Source organism: Ascidiella aspersa, chromosome 2, assembly GCF_963924565.1.
Source record: "Ascidiella aspersa chromosome 2, kaAscAspe10.2, whole genome shotgun sequence".
In the NCBI taxonomy this organism is placed as follows: domain Eukaryota; kingdom Metazoa; phylum Chordata; class Ascidiacea; order Phlebobranchia; family Ascidiidae; genus Ascidiella; species Ascidiella aspersa.
In genome coordinates this window covers 11479070-11503515 of record NC_139448.1, presented here as the reverse complement: position 1 = coordinate 11503515, position 24446 = coordinate 11479070, and the positions used below count along the sequence as shown (strand labels likewise).

Sequence of the window (24446 nt, the reverse complement as noted above, 5' to 3'; positions counted from 1 at the left end):
GGCGCCGCTCTTAACTGACCGATTACCCACTGGCCATCCAACTGAAAACTCGTACTGAACCTGATGAACGGTGTTTTTTAGCTCCATATGCGAAAGGAAAACACAGGACGGCATGAATAAAGGAAAAAAAACCGAGGACAGGAAATTCACCTCGATTCCTCACTCGCGCAACGACAGGCCAAAGCAACCGGCGTTTAATCACCTACAATCTAGCAACAGCAACTCGAGGCAAGAAGGGAAATCGACCGAGGATGTGCCCGTCGGAAGGCGCTTGACGTTTCCCGGTATTCAGCATACCGTGGATATGTATGGGGGAAAACAAAAAAAAAATTGCGAGGCGACATTTAGAAAATCGAATAACGGCAAAGAGCTGCTTTCGTGGCTACCCTTTTAGTCAGCCACGTGGTTAACCTGAACACGTTTCTCATATGACAAACCGAATGTGTCAAACATAAAGAATTGAAGATATCTCCTCGCCCCTACATGTAAATTACGACAATGATTTCAAATGGGAGCAAATATTCTTTAGAAAGTCAGTCATTTAATTAATATTTAGTCAGTCATTTAATAAATATTTAGTCAGTCATTTATTAAATGTGTAAATGTTTAATAAATGACTGACTTTGACCAAGATAGGAAAGTCTAAAGAATATTTGCATGTTTCTCATATTCTCATTTCAGTCTCGTAATTTACATAATATAGTTTCCAAATGTAAGCCCTGAAAATGTTAAAAAAAAGTGTTTACCTGATTCATAGTTGAGCAATCGAATCAATAACTCTCTAAAGAAATTTATTTTTGTTGTCGAGATGGCATTCGTTCTCTCTCTTTTGATAGCTAATGATAGTTAAAACGGTCACACCAAAAGAGTGGACAGCTAAACTATAACTATATTTAAATGGTCCATCACATTTACTTGCATATTTTGCACAAACATGATGGGGAGGCGGACGTTTTTCGTGCGATGGTGGGTTGGGTGGGCGCCGGGAAGAGGGGTTACAAGACAATATGGTGGAATATTGAGTGTTTCCTCAGTGACTTTGATTTGTTATGTACACATGAACCGTTATAGGGTTCAGATAAAACAAACCTTCACAAAATTCGTATGAGCCTGGAAATCGATAGATATGAAACACATACTGCTCTGTTTAACAAATACCGATCTTCATATATAAAAAAATCAAAAAACCGGCTTTGATACGCGCAAAAAAACACTGTATTTAAAAAAATGATGAGTAAACGTCTTGCAAATCGCGTATGCTTAATATTACAATTGCCTATAATTAACGCTGTAAAAGAAAACTGACAAAACGATTCGGCTCGGTGTCTCATCACGCTTTGTGGTAAAGACAAGCGAAAATTCAGCTGTTTGTTTATTACTTTTGCAAAACGTTCTTACCAAGACTCAAAATGATTGTGAACCTATTCTCTTATAAACGTTACCAAAAATAAAGGACTGTTGTGTTCGGACGGGGCGCTTTGTTTGTTAGGAAATAGTTATGGCGACGCGTATAAATAAACCAAACGCAAGATAAACATGACTTTTGCTCAATGAACAGGCGCACCAAGTCCCCGCGCTTAGGAATGTGAAAATTCGGAAACGATAGAACTACTAGCTCATGGCTTAAAGGTCACTGAGTCGCAACCCCCATACGTCACCTTTTAAATAGATCTTGTGCTGGATTAAACACAAGTCTATCAATATAGGAAAAGATAGAGTTACAAATTTATGTCTTTGTAGTTGCGGATGCCAATGATTTCAAACTGATATATTCGCCCCTTGTCACAATTTGAATAGTTTCTGCCGTTTTGGTTGCATTGTATATAGCCTTTTTAACAAACGTTAAATTTTGTTTTGAGGCTGTTTAGTTAAACTCCACGTGTTCGAATTTTTGGAAATCATTGAACAGTTAATGCGTGGGTGCTCTGTAATATAGTTAGCACAAACTGTTACTTGCTTTTTGAAATGACCGTATAATGGGTTTGGCACCGGAATTTTATTGTGACACCACTTCTTGTCTAGACTTTAAACTGTGTAGCCAACTAAGGGTGGGCAATTATTTCTCACAGGGGGCGAGTGCGAAACAGAAAACGTCTTGTCGGACCGGTTTAAAAAAAGGATTTAAAACATCAATAATATAAAGTATAATTCCTTTTAAAAGAAAGCTGTAGATATCCTTGTTTTTACAAGATGCTGGTAGGAATATGCGAGAATACCTTCCAAGTGTAATTGCTTCAACGAATATTCTAATGTCACGAAAAAAAACTTTAATATAGTTTGGCTCAAAAATGTTTTACGGCAAATTGCCGCGGGCAGATTAAATTGCTTAGCGGGCCGTAGCTTGCCCAGTTTTTTTGCTGTACATTGAATGTCCGGCGAAAGTCAATATTTATGTTAAACCAGTGGTTCTTAACCTTTTGTCAGCCGCGCCCCCCTTTGGCAATTTTTCTATGCCTCGCGCCCCCCTAAGAAAAACAATTCAGCATTCTTCAATTAAATATCACCGAAACAACATAAAAATAGTAATGTATAACGTTGGTCGCTCGAAGCGCGAAAACAATTGAGTTCTATTTGGTTGAATTGGTTAAACTGCAATTTAGGAGAACTTTTCGAATTGGGCACACAACAAATTGCTGGTGCTCGACACATGGATTTTTATCGAGCTGATTTTGATACACGTGTTGTGAGGGCATTTACTCCACAGTTGTAAGGCTGGAAAGAAACCACGTAAAAATGTCAAGTGCAAAAATTAAACATTGCGTTATCGTGTTTAAAAAGATGAGACGGCATACAATACAACGGTAATATTGCAAAATCATTAGATTCCCGTAAAACACTTCGAGTCCCCTTGTTGGTAGCCTGTTATCATATATAAATATGGATAAAAATAGTTCGAACGGAGTTTTTTTTTATCGTTTACATATATATGTCAGCAAAATTGTAATTAAATAGGGCCGCTGTACCTTCGATGATATGAAAATATGCAAAGGCACTCAAAGATAATTTGTGCTAAAAAAGTCAAGTATAAAAAAGAAAGAATGCTTCCCATCTTTTCACCCAATCAGGGTCGAACAAATTTTATTTTTGTTTAACATCTCGCCGACACATGATTGCGGAGGCCCATCAAAATGTTATTTTGTTGTTTTCTGATTCTGATATCTTGGTTTGTCTGATTTGGATTATTTTTGTTGTATGATTCTGAAAGAAATAACCCTAAAATAACTAAAAAAAGTGGTTTAAAAACGATTTTGTTGTTCTATGTTTAACAATTCGTGAAAACGTTTCGGTGTTACGTAAGATGTAAGTTAAATACCAACTGTGACTTGTTTATTTAACCTAAAAACAAAATTTAAAATGCAAATTGGGAATTAGTTTTAATAAGGATTTTCGCGGGGCACGTCAAAGAACTAAGCGGGCACATAAGCCTCGCGGGCTATATAGGTTGCGCAACCTTGCATTAGACTTACACAACTTTTGTCAAGAAACAGTATTCCGAGTCGAATGTTTTAACATTCAGCGTGGCAAAAATCCCTTGGCATAACCTTTAATGTCACCCAGACACGACCTTTTTGTCACAAGCGTGTACCTTTTATAATCCCCGAAATAGCTATCCTTCCAAAGTGTGTAGGCGCGATCCTTCTTCTGCCATTATACGCCCACATATTTGCTTTGGAAAGGACAACAAAGGTGAGTATGATAACGCACTGTTGCAGAAAAACTTGGCTTTGAAATCGGGGCTTTTAGCTGGGGCGGATAAGGGAACGATAATATGTCCGCGATTGTATTTTAGAGTTCAGATTTCAAGAAAATCTGTTTCCCAGTAGGTTCCATTGATTTTTTTCAATAAAAAAACAGTTACACTTGCCTCTAAAGGGGTACAGCGAAATTGTTAAAAATTCATCAATGAAATTGTTATGCATCAAGGTTATCGACCGTTCTTGGTGTGAAAAAGCAGCAACAACCGCATTTATTTCAAAGATACATATCGGCCATAAATAAATATAAAATATAGGCTATACGGGCCTATTCAAAGGCCCCTATATACATAAAACACATATTAACATTTCATAGTAACCATGCTGCAAATGAACGCCAACCTCTTTATAACAGCCATTAAAAACATATACTTGCCAAGTGCAATTAAAAAATGATTAATTTATGAATCAAACTTTGTCTATATGCAACATGCTTATTGACACGTTAGATTTTACGAGTGGAGTGAACTATTTGACAAGCGCGAAAAGCTCGCGAATGACACCACGTGGCTTGAATGAAAGCGAACGCCTCAATATCACACAAATAAAACACTGCGTTTGAGGTAGGGTCATCTTCAGCAATCCTAAAGCTTAGGATTTGATAAATTATTTAAAATGTAGTAAGTTTGGCGAATTTGTTTCAATACAACATTAGTTATACAATCTTCACCTCAACTAATTAATCCAAAGTTAAAATAGTATTATCTTGGTTAGGTTGAAAAGAGTAAAATCAGGGGAGATAGCAATAATGAACAATACGGTTAATGTTAAATAGATAATTAAACATGTCGTCTTCATTAAGCATATTGTAGCAATGGAGCGACATACAATAAATAAACAAAAACAATCCTATATTAGTCAAATATTTGAGCAACTATTGCATAAACTTGAAGCTGCACAGAGCTTTACATTTACACTCAATATACTAAATAAAACATGACCACATTCAATTCAAAACAAGGCAGTTTCATTAGAATATTTGTTCACCTGGATATATACTTTAATGCAGGGGTCGCCAACCTTTTTGCACTGCGGACCGGCTTAAAACTAAAATTTTGTCGCGGACCGGCCTTAAAAAACAACAAATTTTCAGGAAATGAAATTTATTACAACTTTCAATACGAACTTTATGCTTGTTTTGTCGCAAAGTGAGGCTCCCATCTAGGAATTATTGAACTTACTGAAACCCGCGGGCGGCATTCGGCCAGCCAAATCATTTAATTTAACCCAGCCCGCGGCTCATTTCAATAAAACGTTTAGGCCTTTACGTTTTTTCTTAAATTACTCTTGTATACCAATATTACCAATACCTGAAAGGCATAGGATAAACATACGTACAAGGCTTGCCAGAATGGCTTTTTTTGACAAACGAGAGCTTGATACTAATTGTGATTTTTTATTAGACCAATCAACAATGGAGTAGAGTAGGCTTTATTAAAACGAAGGTAAATGTGTTAAATATAAAATACATTTAATTATTTTTGACTTTAACCAGGTTTTTACGTACAGTTCGTGTTTAAACAAAATTTTAATCTGACAACCCTGCTACGGACCGGTAACCAACTCCTCGCGGTACCGGTCCGCGGACCGGTGTTTGCCGACCACTGCTTTAATGTACACCGAGCAATATCTAATGTCACAAATCATTCGAAGTAAGTTCACACGCCATTCGAAGTATAGTTTTTATTACCAACTCACGGTCGACGTGTTGTATTGGACAGTTTGCTGGGATTCGTAGTTGGCTTCATTCAGTTCGCCAGGCTTGATCCGACTGAGTGAAATCGAAGGTTTGAACGAAGTATATGCTTCAACACTTGACTTAAAATTTATCCATGCACCTATAATGCCGTAGACGGCGTTTACTCCTGTTGGAAACATGAAAGTTGCATTAGACAATGTGTTGCCTTAAAATGACTTCCAGTTTAAGAGCGTTAAATTTGATTCGACTGAAATCTATAACTTGACTGACAAATTCTTCATTTAAAAATATTGCAATTTATATTATGTTAGTTTTAGTTACATATTACGCTTGCAATTTAATAAAAACAGTGATAGCTTTGAAAATGAATGTAGGAAATCCACAATAACTATAGCATTTGTACAAAGCAACTAGGTACACATAAGTATGATTTATTTATTTATATAGGATGTCTATAAGCTCATTTGCTTAGGGCTGGGCCAACAATGTAATCTGTTTCCTTTTGGCACAAAGTAGATGCAATGGCGGTTCACATACGCAGTAAGTAGAACGCTAATCTCTGATGTTCAAAAATAGAAACCACTACAGTGCACCCTACAAAACTAAGGTAATGTGGATGCAACGCGATGCAATGTTAGATTTAGGTCCAACAGGTAACATATCAATAGAACGAAATCGCTCTTCTTGCGTAAAAGACAAGGTTATAAACCGATGTTTCGGCAGCAAATACCAGCTGACCTGATAAGGGTTAATATTTGATTGATCACTTACAGAGGTGCGATTTCTATTTTTTTTACCAGGATGAGTTTTGGCAAACTCAAAACATAACTAGGCACCGCTTCAGCAAAGAGAAGGTCGATCGTGTGCAAGTGTTCACTAAACCGCGACGTTAGGCTATACCTCTGAAGCTCGCAAGGGTGTTGGATGGGAGTTTCCAAAACGGAAGTAACGCAAAAATTGTTGCGCCTTCTTCATTTTGCAAATGCTGAAACTACGCAAATCACGATTTTACCGGTAAGCCGGCTCTGCGGTGATTCGTTTTCGCCGCAACCACACGGCGCTCCGAAACGTACCGGCGTTGGGATGATTAGCTGCAAGTAAATCTGCAAACACTAAACGAGTGTCTACTCTATGCCACACATTAGTCTTTGCCACAACATTTTGTTTGCCTATAACGCTTAAAGTGATAGTTGTTTGTGATTATTGCATTTTCAAAGGTGAGATGTAATTACATTTAGAACGCTTCTGGCTTTCTTGTTTTGCTTTCTTTTTTCACACTTAACCAGAGTTTTAAACAAGTTAATAATCCCTTTTAATTTGTTTGCAAAATAAAATCCAAGATAAGGCATTTTAAACAAATGTCTATAGTCCAGTTCTAGTTGATCGGCTTTCAAAATCACAGAAAACGTCAGTCATCGAAGAAAATGTTAAGCTATATTAAAATTGGTCGTTCAAATCGGAATAATATTTTGTAACTGTTAAATAAAGCAATTTTATACAAAAAATTAAATACAAACACTTTATACCAAGTCAGTCAAGTAAATTAAGTACAAGTCAAGTAATTTTGCCCAAAAGGAGTAAGTAAGTCAATTCGTATTAAAAAACAGTCACTTTGAGTGCTTTAAGACATAATTGTTTACTATATTTTGTATAGCCTACTTAGCACCAGTTAACCAAATACGATATTTTAAATCTTTAAAGTACCTTACGCGATTTGACGATTATAAAATGCCATTAAAGAAGACAGTTCGAAAGTTAACCGTTATACACATGATTTTCAAAGGCGTATCACTCTTTAGTAAATTTGATCCTACAAAACGTTTCTACTAAACTCCATGCGGTTACCACAAATAAAAAGGATACACACGACTGCACACTTAATTGTTGTTATAGCAATGAAAAATTCCACACGCTATCTGTTCCAAGATCCCTAAAGCGTTCTGCAAAGAGATTTGCCCAGGTATGGAAGCACAACCCTTTATAATGCGAGGTGCTGCGGAAATTCCCTACCGTGACTTTGCATCAGTCAAAACAACCACAGGCCGGACCAGGATTTAACAGATAGCCTTCTTTGGGATTTTTAGGGGTTAAAGCTTTGGGTTAAAATCAGGCCAAATAGCTGAACGTTTTTTAATTCTGCAACTGGCTGGCATGCATTGAACCTCAATTTTTGGAATTCCGACCGTGCAGAGCGATACATTTGTAATTTACACTATGAACTAGAAGGTTACAACAGGAGTGGCTTTACAAGACTATGGACTTTATTTTCAAATCAAAATGTCATTTTGGAATGCCTGAAATAATTTAAATCTTATTTTAAATTTTCTGACGAAGAAACCTGATAATAATATTACAATTATAACCGAGTCTAAACGCTCAATTTATGTTGAAAAATGTAGCAGCAAAGTAGCCACAAAAGTAGCAGCAAAGCAGAAGGTTAATTATTTAATTAACTGCAAGATGAATAGATTTCCGCGATTTTTCTAAGTATAGGGGCACTTATAAACCTCTATAGACATTCAATTGCAACGGTATCCAATTGCACCATTCCCATGGTCACTTAAGCATACGCAAAGAGATAATTGATATAGTAATCTAACAGCAAAATACCGACTTCAGATACAAGAAAGGCTATTTAATACAGAAGTCATTGCTTCCTTGGGTCTTTGGTCGTAAAAGGAAAAACATTTGAAGTATTCAGCAACACAGTAATAAAAACGCAATTTACGATGCTATAGCTTTGCTTATTGCCACCACCAAGGCAAAATAAATGTATATGATATAAAATTGTTGCAAAGTGTCCAACGAGGTAAAACACAGATTGAGTCATATGTACAACTTATTAGACTGGAATTATGACTTGCTATAAAGTAACACTAATACCAACGTATAAAAGTCAACAAAAGGAATGCAAAACCAAGCGTTATTTCAAAGTTTTTATGTAAGTGAGACCTAAACATAAACAAAACCTTTAAAATAACAAACCCAAATCCTTCAATGACCTGGCTTTACAGAGTTAGCTAGGTTAATCAACAGGGAGTTTAAACGAAACGGTTGCTATTTTTTCTTAGGCAGCTGCCCACCTTTTTGGATATCATATTGAAATGAACTTTAAGGGCACAAGCCGGAATATATTGACCTACTGATAAAGCCGGACCGGATAACCATTTTTGCAGCCAACAATCACAATATCAGGTCTCCTATTGCTTTTCCCACGCGAGGACAAGTGGGGCGAATCTCATAGAAAAATAGGCGCCACTGAAACGAAAACCAGGCTGCCAAAGGGGGCTTTCACATACGTGACGCGAAGATAATCGCTTGCAAGCGACCTCCGTGTGTTGGCCGACACGAGCCATAGCTATAACTGTGGCCGCAGAGGCACGACGTGAGGAAATTGTAGACTATCACAAAGCAGGTTCACGGAGTTACCGGCGCGCCTTTGTGGGTGAGAGAGCGCAAGAACGTAACTAGCGCACGCGTGGGCGGGCAAGGTCACCTGGCATTCAGCCGGAAATCGAGATGTATTTCAAAGAGCAATGTACACATTTCCTCATTAAAAGCGTTTCATTCTAGAAAAAACATAAAAAAATTACTCCTCAACTGACTCTGGCGTCACTTGTTTCCCGTGATGGCAAACAAGCTTATTTTATTTAAGTAGCATTTTTTTAATGTTTTTTTAAAAATCCTGATTGTCAGTAGAAAATTTTAATAGCACAAGTAAGCGTATTTACTGTCCTGTAAGTTAAGCGCCCTGTGCTTATCGTGATTCCTATAGAACAGGGGTGTCCAACTTAAACATGCCGACGTGCCAATTTTTATCTTATAACTTCTTCCCGTGCCAAAGTTTGGCAACTATTTTTTTTCTAGTATTAAAAGCGCTTTTATACAAAAAATAAAAACAGTATAGTGTTATAATACGAGAAGTAATTGTTTGTTGTCGTTATTTCTGGGATTGTTTTGTATTGTGAATAAACAATAACAATTGACTGTGTAACAAATTTAGCTTTTTTAACAATTGGCTGTATTTTATTTTTTTTTTTGGGGGGGGGTGCCTTATGTTGAACACCCCTGCTATAGAACAAAGCTTGTTGTTTGTTGCTAAAAAAAATATCGTTCTCGATCAAGTAACTTAAAACAATTGGAGCCACAACCTGTAAAAAACAGTTTTCATGGAAAATTTTGTAAACAGACGCTTAAACCTACTGATGAAGTTCATTCAGCCACCTATTTGTTGTATTTGTTGCTTAGCTTTGAATGAGAACCATCTTCATCAACATCTAGCGGACATTTAGTTTTTTGAGAATCGGCTCTAAAACTTGCATGGGTTTTCACATTTGAAATTTCCTTAAAGCAAGAAACAGTCGGGAATTTCTATCTTATGCAAAGATAAATATTATAGAAGAAAGGGAAAAATACAGAAATAGGAAATTTGGATATTTCAGTATTATATCTTTCATAAAATTTCTGACGTGCTGGGAAAATTGTCGTTTGTTCGGGCTCAGTGGGCCATCCGAAAATTCCAAATCAGCGTTTATGGTATAACAGCGAGCTCAAAGTATGATGCTTGCAGATAGATTTGAAGGGACAAACTTTTGAAATTTGAAACGACCAACAACACCATTGTCGTGAAATGACTTTAATGTAATTTTCCCGGTAGCTTTTGACTTTGTAGTCACTTCTGTAAATAGGTGTTAAGTAGAAAAAAGTCGTATGGTTTATTTTTAAGTAATTGGATAATTGAATGAAAATTAAACTCAGCACGTTTTTTACAGCTTGTAACAACTTGAGTAGTGCTTCACACAATTTATGTTGCAAACCCCATGCCGGATAATTGGTGATAAAACACACTTTTGAGGGGGTTATTCACCAGTGTTGTAATGACTTGGTTCTGACTTAAGTCGTTGTGTCAAATCATCTGGGTTTAAACAAGGCGTTTTCATGAATCTTTGTTTTTCAAAAATTGGGTTATCCATCTCATTTTTCGCACGTAAAACATTGCGTTTTTTTAGTTTTGACTTATTGCTCACAATCCAAAAAGTTTACCAATATTAATAGTTTAACGTTTTTAACTTTTATGTTAGTGAGATGACTTGTAGTTGAATGGACTCATAATGACTTAAATGGGACTTGATTTTGTCAAATGATGACTTGGACTGGGACTATTTTTGCATAAAAATTACTGGAACTTTAGTCATTTTAAAATGACTTGACTGGGACTTAAGTTACTGTTAACCGATCACATTCACTGGTCTAATGTTTTTATTTTATATCAATGACTTGACTCCAAGTTGACTTCCTCTAATTATGACTTGACTTGACTGGACTTGTTTATTTTGCAAAATTTGTTTATTTTGCAAAGTAGTTGACTGGAAATTAAAATACCGTTGTTAACGGTATGTATTGGTTGCCTTAAAGGCCGATAAAACAAGAGTTTCAACAACATAATTTAATCCTCTGCATATTATATTTTTACGTCGACGCCCTGTTTTAGTAACCTTCTGTACCCTGCAACCAATTTCGCTAACCTTTTCAATAATTTCGGGCTATACTAAAAACAGTAAAAAAAGATCGACGTGTATGTATAGTGAATCACACCAAACGTTACAATGTTTACGCAAGCGATAAAAAAGAATTCCCAAAGCATGTTATACATCACATAAAGTCAACAACGAAAAGAACCTATGTCGTATTTTAGTTTGTGTTACCCGTCGACAACTTGCCGTGCAAACAACCTTTAAAAAATCAACAAAAATTCCTAGATATCATTCAGATCAAAGCATGACGACATCGTCGTTTGTTAACCCCCCAAAATGATTAAATGTAAACTAAAAATAGAAATAAAAAAACACGTCGCAATCGTGACTAAGCAAATCAAACAACTCATTTGACTATGGGTAACTAGGTAGAAAGCCATGTAAAACCCTAACATTTAAGGTGCGCCATGTAAGCTTTTATAGCTTTAAATATTATATTTGTTTCGTGTAGATAATATAGTTCTGTGACTTAGGCTTGTTTGCTGTAGCACTGCGGTCAGTCCTTCTGGTACGCCTATAGCAACACACTTACTATAACAAAGATATGCTAAAGAAAGAATTACGGTATTTAATGTTATCGAAATACCTGAACCAACAACTGAAATACTCTTTGCAAAGATGTGGCTCCTGGTTTAGCGCATTTACACAGTATAGTGTACCAAACTGACCTCTTTAAATGTTAGCTCATTTTTGTATAGTATTTGTATCAGTCGGCCGATTTTACTCAAAATGGCGCAGCGGTAGCGGCGAAAACGACCTACAATAGCTATGAACAACATTTTTAAAATTATAAAACCCATAAGGATAGAATTAAGAAAAAGCTTGTTTTACGTTTGCAGTACAATGACGGTTCGTTGCATCTGCTGTACGCTGAAATAGGCCGCCAAAATGAGGCGAAAGCGACTGGTAGAAAAATGTGAGTTTTACGATTGGACACCATATCGTCGTGTAGCATTATTTATTGACAGGTAAAAACCGCTAAAAACGTTGGCGCCACCATTGTTATACGTTTATCAATAGTCATTGGGATGGAAGCTTGTCGTGTTCGCCTAAAACTATGGCAGCAAGAAGACATAAATTGTATCAGATGGAGGCTAAACTATAACAGCTCAAAACACAATAAGACAAAAGCTTTTTGTCGATTTTAGGTGACCAGTCCTTGCGAAATTTTTCGGAAATAAAAGGGCTGTGTGTATATAGACAGCGTTGTCTGGAGATACACGCGGAACCAGTGATGGCCAAAAGTGCGCAATAGTGAAGGGACATGGTACATAGTTGCGCCATTCTCCCTGAAGCGGAAACGGGTGTCTGTGCACCCACTTATACCCAGCAAAAGCCCTGTTGGAGAAAATCACACCAAACTTCAGGACGAAAAATAATTGGGATAAAACTCCAGCGTGCGCGCACAATAGGGATTTATTTTGGTAAAAATATAGTTACTGTTGTTAGTCTTAATACCAACATTTTTTTGGTGACTCAAACCAACTTTTGAGTAACACCAAATAAAAAACGGGGTAACGCTTTTGTACCAATTTTGCATTGGGTTTACTGAAGCAAAAAAATAAAAGTAGCTCGGTTCTAGTTATTTGAGAAAAAACGCAGATGATCGCGTTTTGAGTTAATCAAACGTCACTGGAGTTGGGTGACGAAAACTTAAGAGTTGACGCATGCGAGTACCCATGTGACTCGGGAGAAAATTTCCATGAAATTTCGATACTGAACGAAAGAAAACGCTGAATGTTTGAATTCGCTCAAGTTGCCACAAAACGTTTTTGTAAATAACGTTTTTATTAGCAAGATAGTAGACAGAGAGGCGACCCTGTTGCTTAACGCCTATGACGAATTCAATAAAAAACATTGTTTTTGTTTGCACAACGCAATGACTGGTCATCTGGACGGCTGTACAAATTTGAAGTACAGTACTAAAGAAAAAAAATGGAAAAATATTTCATATATCAATATTAGGCGCTTATGGCCAAACATGTGAATCGCCAGCACAGTTTACACATGAAGCCTGGTGTCAACGACCGTTTATATTAAAAAAGCAGAACCCCGGCACCCCCAGCTGAGTCACAGTTATCAATATCGGGTGAATGAACGAACAGACGATCTACAGCGCCAACACGCTCAAAATCCGTAAATACTTTCTATCGTAAAATCTATGATACCTGTCGCGCAATGTGCTTGTGTTAGCTTTGGAAGTCTTGATACAAATACAATTTTGTTGCCTAAAGTTTGTCAAACAAAATTCGTAAGGGCAATGGATATAGCCTACGCACATTTCGGATAAAATATTTTTTAAAGTCCAACAACCTCTCTAAAGAAATTACTCAACAAGAATCGCTGTTAAACGAACTAAATTTAAGTTTTGTATATGTTAAACGCATTATATTGGTCGGGTAAAAAGATTAACACTGTTGACTCCACAGCTGAATGAATGCAAAATTCGTAAACAATTGGAGTCCATACGGCTGTGTGCACAAAAACGGTAAAAACTAGACAGGGTGTGTGGTTTTTGTATATTTTGCTAGGGGGGTATAGCGCGGTTCTACTATATTATACCAGGGGTATATAGCGCAGTTCAACTATACTTTACCAGGGTGTTGTTCCTTAGTTGTTCTATATTCTTTCAACGGGTCTTATTTGTCAGTGTCCATATACTCCCAATGTTGTGCTTCCAGTTTCGGTGCTTTAGCAGGCAAAAGCGGATGTGGCCCGAAGCTGCGTGTTATAGGTTGGACATGGTGCACTTTTACAAGATTGATTGCCAGTGGTCTTAATATAAATTTTGCTGCGAAGCAAACCTAAAACTTGTCTTTATAATTGAAAAATATTTGACAATTTTTTCTTGCACCCTATACGCCTCTAATTGGAGACAAAAATCAATAGTGTGACGTATTCGATTTAGTTCTTTACAGCTATCTACTCTAATCTAGCGGCAGAAAACCTTCAATACCGGATTCTTTCATATCGCTTGCTTTATTCTGGCCGCGAAGCGGCTGGCTCCCTGCTGTGCTTATTTTGTCCAGCGCGTGCAACATTCATCGTGCAAAGTGTCTCGTCTCAGTGAAACTAAGCGCGTGCGACTTGCCTTTTAGAAAGAGGCTTCTCTAAGGAAATTAACTTATTGCTCTTACAAAACAACATATTTTACCGCCACAAGTTTAAATGAAAAATCTGCCAGGCAGTGTACACCACTCTGTTTGCAGTTTTTTATTTTATCAGAAAATCACTTTAATTTCTATGTTTTTGGTTAATTATTTCCCCCATGAGTTAATTATTTTGAGTTGAAGGTCAAAATTTTGCTGTGAAGCAACCTATAATTTGTCTTTATAATTGAAAACTATTTAACAATGTTTTCTTTAGTTTTTTAGACACCTCTAAACACAAAACAGCCGAATTTTTTATTTTGCCCCCCCTAAAATACTCCCCTTTTTTCAAGAGGTAAAACGTTTATTTTAACATCAGCTTTAAATGGTCCTATGACATTTGTAAAATTTTCAGATTTTTATGTCATTTTCTTCTAGTGTAAATATATTATTGAAATTTCCTAAAGTGTTGTGCATTTTGACCCCCCAGATGAAAAGTTCAGGGGTACGGTTTAAAATTTTGTTACTTAGGATTGTATATGTCATGTATCCATCATTTATAAATATATCAGATTTTTTATCTCCGAAAAGTGCTTAAAATCAAAATTAACAAAAAATGACAGTTTTGTCCCCCTAAAAATCACCCCTTGGAACCTAGGAAAAAAAATTTTATATTAGAAACAACTTTGGGAGGGTATTTAACAGTTGTGAAAATTTCATGTTCCAACTATGTTTTTTTCCTTGTCAAAAGTGAGCCACAAAAAAATTTACTGAAAAAAAACAAAAAAAAAAAACAACATGTGTCCAAAAAAAAATTTTTTTTTTCGGGCCACATAACTAGACAGGGTGTGCGGTTTTTGTATATTTTGCTAGGGGGTTATACCGCGGTTCTACTATATTTTACCAGGGGGGGTATAGTGCAGTTCCACTATACTTTACCAGGGTGTTATTCCTTGGTTATTCTATATTCTTTCAACGGGTCTTATTTGTCAGTGTCCATATACTCCCAATGTTGTGCTTCCAGTTTCGGTGCTTTAGCAGGCAAAAGCGGATGTGGCCCGAAGTTGCGTGTTATAGGTTGGACATGGTGCACTTTTACAAGATTGATTGCCAGTGGTCTTAATATAAATTTGGCTGCGAAGCAAACCTATAACTTGTCTTTATAATTGAAAAATATTTGACAATTTTTTCTTGCACCCCTATATTTGCAATTTTTTTTCCATCAAAAAATTACTTTAATTTCTATATTTTTGGTTAATTATTTTCCCCCATGGGTTAATTATTTTGAGTTGAAGGTCAAAATTTTGCTGTGAAGCAACCTATAATTTGTCTTTATAATTGAAAACTATTTAACAATGTTTTCTTTAGTTTTCTAGACACCTCTAAACACAAAAATGGCCGAATTTTAATTTTGCCCCCCTAAAATACTCCCCTATTTTCAAGAGGTAAATTGTTTATTTTAACATCAGCTTTAAATGGTTCTCTAACATTTGTGAAATTTTCAGATTTTTATGTCATTTCCTTCTAGTGTAAATATATCATTGAAATTTCCTAAAGTGTTGTGCATTTTGACCCCCCGGATAAACAGTTCAGGGCTAATGTTTAAAATTTTGTTACTTAGCATTGTATATGTCATGTATCCATCATCCATAAATATATCAGATTTTTTTTACATTTTTTCATCTCTGAAAAGTGCCGAAAACCAAAATTAACAAAAAATGACAGTTTTACCCCCCTAAAAACCACCCCTTAGAACCTAGGCAATTTTTTTTTATATTGGAAACAACTTTGGGAGGGTATTTAACAGTTGTGAAAATTTCATGTTCCAACTATGTTTTTTTCCTTGTCAAAAGTGAGCCACAAAAAAAATACTGAAAAAAAAAATAAATAAAACTAGACAGGGTATGCGGTTTTTGTATATTTTGCTAGGGGGTTATAGCGCGGTTCTACTATATTATACCAGGGGGGGGGGGGGTATAGCGCAGTTCCACTATACTTCACCAGGGTGTTATTCCTTGGTTATTCTATATTCTTTCAACGGGTCTTATTTGTCAGTGTCCATATACTCCCAATGTTGTGCTTCCAGTTTCGGTGCTTTAGCAGGCAAAAGCGTATGTGGCCCGAAGTTGCGTGTTATAGGTTGGACATGGTGCACTTTTACAAGATTGATTGTGGTCTTAATATAAATTTGGCTGCGAAGCAAACCTATAACTTGTCTTTATAATTGAAAAATATTTGACAATTTTTTCTTGCACCCCTATACGCCTCTAATTGGGGACAAAAATCAATAGTGTGATGTGTTCGATTTAGTTCTTTACAGCTATCTACTCTAATCTAGCGGCAGAAAACCTTCAATACAGAATTTGTTCATATCGCTTGCCTTATTCTGGCCGCGAAGCGGCTGGCTCCCTGTTGTGTTTTTTTTGTCCAGCGCGTGCAACATCCGTTGTGCAAAGTGTCTCGTCTTAGTGAATTAACTTATTGCTCTTACAAAACAACATATTTTACCGCCGCAAGTCTAAATAAAAAATCTGCCAGGCAGTGTACACCACTTTGTTTGGAATTTTTTTTCTATCAAAAAATCACTCTAATTTCTATATTTTGGGTTAATTATTTTCCCCCATGGGTTAATTATTTTGAGTTGAAGGTCAAAATTTTGCTGTGAAGCAACCTATAATTTGTCTTTATAATTGAAAACTATTTAACAATGTTTTCTTTAGTTTTTCAGACACCTCTAAACACAAAAATGACCGAATTTTAATTTTGCCCCCCTAAAATACTCCCCTATTTTCAAGAGGTAAAATGTTTATTTTAACATCAGCTTTAAATTATTCTCTAACATTTTAAACCTTGAGTTTTTAATAAAATATAACAACTGTTGTGGTGCTAATGTCGTTTTTTCGTTTGCTGCAAAAATGCCGTTGCAAAAAGCTATAGAATATAAATGCTCCATCAAAGGTTACTTTTCATAAATATCTTAAACGTTTGCCCAGCGAATGATGTTTAATTTCCAAATCTTTAAAAAACCTAACTATCTCTCGCACGAGGGTTCGCCTTTTTTGCAAATCAATCCCCGGTAAGTAAGGGATTTTTTGCAGGCACCCGCAAGAAGCGAAGCTTGGCAAAGGCGTACTTTCCCGAGCCTAATCTTACGTTAACAAAGTAGCGTCGGAGCCAAGGTCACACTAAAGCACCAGTTTGCTTCGCACGTTCGAAAACGCCCGCAGACAACGAGCAGTTGAACTATACTCCAATAAATAAGAAAGTCATATCAAAAGCCTGACAGACACACTTTATAAAAAAAAAACGGTAAAAAGAGTAAAATTGTGTTTCATTCGTCAAAGTTCCGATTTTTGCTTTATTTGAACAGCGGGATTATTTTTTTACTAACCTGCTTTGTTTGTATGTTACATACACATCTAACTAACAGAACTGGTGGACGCTATAATTAGGATCGTAACTGCAAAGTGCAAAACCATCGCAACCCTTAAAATCATCATACATATTTTAAAAGTTACAACAAAACTAATAGAAGCAAAAAACAGTAGAAAAAATGTTTTTTAACTTTTTCACCTTCTTTAAAATAGGTGACTAAACTCTTGGTCTGTCCTAGTACCTATTTTTGCAGCAACGATGCAACAAGATTATGGTCCACCTAACGATGTTCCGTTTGGATACTTGGGAAGAAAGTTTGGAAATACCCGAGGTTTGTGCGTTTACGAGGTGAACAACATTTACTTCCAATTCCCATGAAGTTCTAAGGTACACAAGCTTCGGGTGGCGTACCAACACTACCAACTACCAAATGTCTAAGACACATATCAAGATACCGACAAATAAGTCATGTCTGACTGTCAATGTCGTTTTTTAAAGGATATTAATTAAACAATCATTTTTTTTCTGGTTATAATTCAAATTTTGTATGGATAGAACTTCTCAACTTGTTACAGACCAAAAACAACATCCCTTTATAACTTGCATAAAGTCTGTTAAATTAGAAGCTTAACCTAGTTACTAACTTGTCTGAAATAAGTTTGACGTAAAAACAAGCAAACATGTTTAAAGTCTAAACATAAGCCTCAAAGTATATTATTTCACACAAAACTAAGGGAGCACATAATAAAATCAGCACTTTTTTCCACGAACAAAACTCAAAACAACAACAAGGCTAAAAATTAGGCTAGGAATTTTAACTTGTTTAACAATGACGAAGAAGAAACACAAAGAACCTTCACAGGTAATAGCTTTAAATTTGCAGATGTCATGAATGTTTTTGCAGCAACGCAACTCTCGCGCCGGGACTTTCCGTTTCGAGGCGGTATTTGCACGCACTAACGCCAACGGCTCTACTAAAACGTTTGGGAGATTTTTACTGGCACCGGATGTTTTTTTAAGTTTTGCTACTGTAGCTGCGCTTGTAGTAAGCCTGTTACCGAAAACAACCTTGTTTATCTAATTTGAGGTTAAATTACGCAGTGTGTACCAAAGAAATTGTGTCACACCGGTAGCTATAAAGTAAATTAAAACTGGGAAAAGCAAAATTAAAATCAGGCTATGTATAAACTGACTGTTTGTTCTTCATGTGCACATACCTTACTTAGGCTGCTGCAGTTCACTGGTAAAGCTGAACAACAGATAGTGTATTATTTACACGGCGTATTGCACTGTTGCAATTAATTTCCTGCAAGACCTTTACGATAATTAGAAACCTGTTGTAGACTACTTGGAGAACCTATAGTAATTTCAACAAGAAAACAAGTTTTGCAGGCATTGCGGCATTCAAATGTGGAATAAGGTGCCCTTTGCGAAATATTAGACGTACAAAACCATAGCTGCTCTTCTGTTGAAGCTGTCAGACCAATGTACAGTCTGCGCTACAAAAAAAATCCCCGGATATTTTTAGGTAAGGGAAGTTCCACGCTGACGTGACTGTACGACTGTGTGGCGAAAAACGGGTTGAACACCGCTCCAGTTTTGTTGGCTCTAAAACTTAGTTTTGCGCATTTATGGGTTTACTGTCTATTTGGGTTGTTCAAATTGTCAGACGTGAAACTATAAGGTTTACCCTTTGTGTGTATCTTCATATCATTTCAAAGCACCGTTAGAGTCACAATACTCAGTATGAATTGTTCAAACTTAAAAAGGCAAGCCTATACCGTACTGTTAACAGGTATAGCCTACTTCTTATAATCCTGGTTAAGGCTGTATTCCTAGGCAGGTTGTAATGGTATCACAGCACAAAAAAGGCAAATAAACATTAAAATATCTAAATATTGGCAGTGCTACTCAACTCAGCAGCCCTTTGCCGACAATGCCTATGAAGAAACACACACTTTTGTTAGTGTCAGGTTAGTAGACCCAGGTTATTCGGTATGTTATTTTGCTTGCATTGTGTATCACACGGTTAATCGGTTATCTTACTCTCGTCGCAAAACGCTGAAAGCGGAACTAACAGATGCCGTTGAGCATTTCTTTTCCTCAATGATTACCAGCAATCAGTGGCGGGAATAACCTGTGAAATCACCAATTGAATACAAGAACATTCTTCGACGCTTACTCAGACCATTTCAAACGTTTGCCCTGCAGTGTACACAATGTAATGCCCTTTTGTTGCCTAAGCGAACACAATACGAATTACGCAACACAGTTCAAAGAATTAGAATCCTTAGTTCGATTTATTTTTCGTGAAAATTATATAGCCCCCTAGCAGGTTGCGTTAATTGTTTTTGGTGAAAAAAGTCGGACGAACATTGGCAAAGTTGTAATTGACTAAATATTATTTTTTTGACTCGTCAATTTATGGGTTGATGATACAAAAATAAAACAATCCATCAAACGGTGTTGTTACGGAATGCCACATCACTAGCGGAGCCCCAAATATCGAACAAAATAACAATGCAATTACAAAGAACACTTGAGAGTGTGCAAATAGCGACTGTTAGCTATTATACAAAACACAAACAAACGCCCAGTTGACACCTTAATTTGATGCATATTGGCCAATCAACCGACGCCAACAGTTGAAAAGGCAACTGATTGTCGTTGGCCCGCAACCGAAACTGGTTTGCGATGTTGCCTTTATACCCGTCTGCTGAACAGAACAAACGGTGGCCGTGGCATAACGATATGAGTCAGATTGCTCGGCTGAGTATAGATGTCAGAGGGTGGCCACTATATGTTGGCATGCACACAGCTACAGGAATCTAAACAATAAAGCGTGGTGCTGACGTAGGCTCTATTCACAAGTTTCCACTGCCAGCGCACAGTCATATATTTAACCTCGAAAATCGAAACATGTTAATTACGTAAAAAGCGACTTATCGCCAAATAAAGGACATGGCAATGTTACAACTAAGTTGGTCTGATACACCCAGTGAGAAATAGAAACATATTGTTTTATAAACATGTTGCAAATTTGGATTTTAATTGTATAATGATCACGAATTTTAATTTCCCTTTTCAAGCTAAGTTACGTCAAGACAACTTTTATAACCTTTGCCTTTAATCTGCAAACAGCAAAAGTTCCCCACTAACGGCTAACTCTGCAATTCACACAAAAGCGTTTACACAAGGCGAGTCTTATTTTATTGAACGGAAATGCCCTAATTTTACGCTTTTAACAGAGGGTGACCTTTGAATCCGGAATCATCTATAAAACACCTAAACAAATAGCATCTCTCGAGAGTCTAGAAAAGTGGTTCTCAACGTTTTTTCTTTCGTGGCCCACTTACGTCGCAAAAAAAATCTGTTACCCAATAAATATTTATGAAAGAAAAAACTGTAAAATAGGTTTAGAACAAAACACAGCAGAACATATTTCAAAACAGATCATTTATTGAACTGTGCATTAGTGAGATACTTGCGGCTGCAGAATAAATTTATATTCCTTTTTATTTCCTCCCCAAGCCATTATTCCTATAAAATTAAATATAGTGACACAAATGAAACTAAATCTAGCTTTTTTAAATTGGTCTGTGGCCCACCTTAAATGTTATTTTGGCCCACCAGTGAGCCATGGCCCACTGGTTGAGAACCGCTGGTCTAGAACATCTTGATGCGTGAATAATTTATTCGCTAAAAATACTTGTTTTCGGAGAAGCATTTTGTCGCAATATTTGTGGAATAAATGGTAAAATAAAGGTTATTCCACAAATCGATATTCTTGATTGCGCCAGTGTCATTTCGTTGAAGAGTATGGGATGGCAAGATAAAGGTATTTAAGCAGCTGTGACGACTCAAGGCAAACCTGACCGTGCGACCGCGCCCACATAACACACTCACACACCTCCAAGTTGTAACAAAGTCTCCGTTTAGTTCCTCTTACGAATTTGCAGAAATATGCCAACAGGCGTTTCTAAAGACATTCAAATAGCCAACCACTCCTCCTAATGCGAACAAGAACGTAAAACAGTCACACGTGGCTCAGTGGGAATGCGAAAGTTCATACGCTTTGGCGATTACACAACAATCAACGTTGAGTTATTGCTACAAGGGAAATACCCAACAGGAAGGTATTGGCTAACATCAGTGTTGTAAACAAGTAATTTTGAAATGACTTAAGTCCCAGTAAAATCATTAATGAAATAACTTAAATCTAAGTCACGTCTTTTAAAAAAATAACAAGTCAAATCCCAGTCCAAGTCATCATTTGCCAAAGTAAGGTTCCAATCAAGTCATAATTGGGACAAATCAACTCAAAGTCAAACTATTAATATAAAAATAAAACGATAAACGATTCAAATCGGTAAACTCGCCCGATTATGAGCAATAACTCAACTAAAAATATCACAAAAGAAATTTAGCAATCTAATTATTAAATAAGAACTCTTAGTTTGAACCCAAGTCATTTGACTTACCGACTTAAATTCAGGTCAACTCAGTTTACCGAAACGACTTAGGTTGGGTCAAGTCATTTGAAAACAGTGGATTAAGTGCACTTGAGACAAGTCATTGACTTAAGTCATTACATCCCTGGTAAACATATTCACTTGGCTTTCGTCTTTTATGGTTCTGCCTACATCGAAACATATTTCAACAAAAAATTATATCTCACAGTGATATTTTTTTAAGCAACACTAATTCCATCTGAAACCATTCATGAGCTGGTATTGGGCGGTGACTACGATTACTGGATGTAAGGAGAACATTTGCATATTATATCATCACGTAATTGGATAGTTTGGCGTCACCTGTGTACAATCAAAGGATTGTACGTATAGCGTGCCGTATAGTACACCAGGCCGACTGAAACGAATCTCTTTAAAAATACTAAACAGGCTGTAAGTTAAACTGCAAGCTGTTGTGAGCCAAGTTTCTTCCCAACCAAAAAAGGAACGCTGTATGTAAGGATGACAACAACAAAGTATAGGATAGACTATGCCTCGTCACTTGGATGCGTATTTTCTTGTATTCGTCGGTTTTGCAACTTGTTTAATCGCTCAGAGCAACTTACCTGCCGAAACAAAATTTCAATATAGGCGGAAAATAAATTTTAGGATTTTTTCGTCCTTTTAAATCAATGTTTTATTGATGATTTGATTTCAATAAGCCTAATTCAAAAAACACAAACGCCGTTTATGAGCTTAATACTCTTTTGTTACTATTGTACAAGATATAATTCAAGTTCAAGGGTCAAGAAATTTTTAATGATAGACCGGCATAATCATTGATCATGCTTTTTTGTTGCAAACAATCATATTTATGGATTACAAATCAAAAAAATCTGAGCTGCCACAGAGTACTATATTCCATATTATTTAATTGCTCATGGTCCGACGAAACAAAAATGCTTAACTTGACCAATAATGGTTTCTATTCTCTGGAAAAGAACGTATCCAAATGACGGAAAATTCGATTATATCTGTTTATCTATGTAGTCAAATTTATCAACCGTTTAGCTTTCTAGAAAAGAGAACGTTTTCTGGGTCAACAGTATGTTTCTGAAATCTGATACTGCTAAGTCGACGTTTTGAGAGGTTATACCAGGGGTGTCCAACAAGCGGCACGCGACCAAATAAAAAATGGCACGCAAGCCCCCCTGAATTACTCAATTTGTTGTATAGCCAATTGTCAAAAAATACTTAATTTGTTATACAGTAAATTGCCATTGTATATTCACAATATAAAACAATCGCTGCAATCACGACAACTAACAATTACTTTTAATACTATAACATTATATTATAGTGGAGGCTTTCACATAACTATCAAGTTTGGTGTGAAGAAGCAAAAAGCAAAAGTTAGCTCACCGACGGACATTTAGATGCAGTAATGCGCACTGCTGATTACACGTTTTTGTTATTAGAAAGAATTATATTACTAAACTTTGGCACGGGAAGAAGTTATAGGATAAATATTGGCACGCCGGCATGTTTGAGTTGAACACCCCTGGGTTATACCATCAACGTCTCTAGTATTTTTCACAAGATCTACTAAAGAAAAAAATCATAGCTAGGATCGTATGTTTGTAAGAAGGTCGGTTACTTCATAATCCGCTCAGTATCATAATCCTGTTGCGGCAACGTTGTTATTGCTGTCTAAGCCAGGGGTTCTCAACATGAATATCTTTCTAAAATTACTTGGCCCTGACTAAAGCACATTATTTTATGCCGATCACTTCGTCTATTCTCCTCAATGACATGAATCTTTTCTGACCTTTTCTTGTATTCAGTTACAGTGACCGGCATGTGGGAAGTTACTTACTAAGCTCTACAGTGTTGTCAACTTGTCAATATAGTTTTTTTATGATGCGGATCCGGATGAGTGGGCTCGAGGCCATTGCCTGTCAATTAAATCTGTTGCCAAGTTTTACTACATATTAAGTTTTTGCAGTTTTAAGGAAAACTTTTGTACCCAAACGTGTTGGGCACACTATGGTATGAGACGCCATGTGAAATCATCTTGAATTGCAATTTCTGACAAATTAGATCGAGCATTATGCGAATCTCTGTTATGTGATTGTATGTGTGACGTCTTTTTAATTAAAAGTTTTGCTAATGGAAACCAAATAAATGTATATTTTTGGGTTCGAGTCGATTAGATTTAACTTCGCTTGAGTGTTTAAGGCCCGGGTCCACTCGAGGACAGCGAGTGTTTTTTTAAGATTATTAGTTTTATGACTTACGTTATGACGCAATGGTGATGTCATCTCCTGAACATTACAGGCCCCCACAACAAAAATCTTAGATCGCCCTGATCCTCTTATGTCCAGTTGAGCTACTTTTCAACTTCGTTTTAACACGAGCAAATAAAGAATGAGCCTCTAACGTGCAAATCCTTATTATTAGCGCTTTGGCATTTTTGAAAAACTTCTGAACCATAATAAAGGGTCAATTGTTTGCTCGACATGACTTACTGGCAATCTGTCATC

The 24446-nt window shown here is 36.5% G+C and overlaps 1 protein-coding gene across 2 annotated transcripts in view; it reads right to left on the bottom strand.

Moving 5' to 3' along the window:
• The window catches only part of LOC146163655 (serine/threonine-protein kinase TBK1-like), a 40225-nt gene extending 34611 nt beyond the window's left edge, over nt 1-5614 (bottom strand). Inside the window, exon 1 of one of the 2 annotated variants that reach the window (XM_083381131.1) lies at nt 5454-5614. The gene's annotated coding sequence lies outside the window, so the exon portion shown is untranslated. Of the gene's footprint in view, nt 1-5445 lie in introns of both variants that reach the window. The other variant, XM_083381130.1, reaches the window with a different exon arrangement.
• Between the last annotated feature and the right edge of the window lie 18832 nt (nt 5615-24446).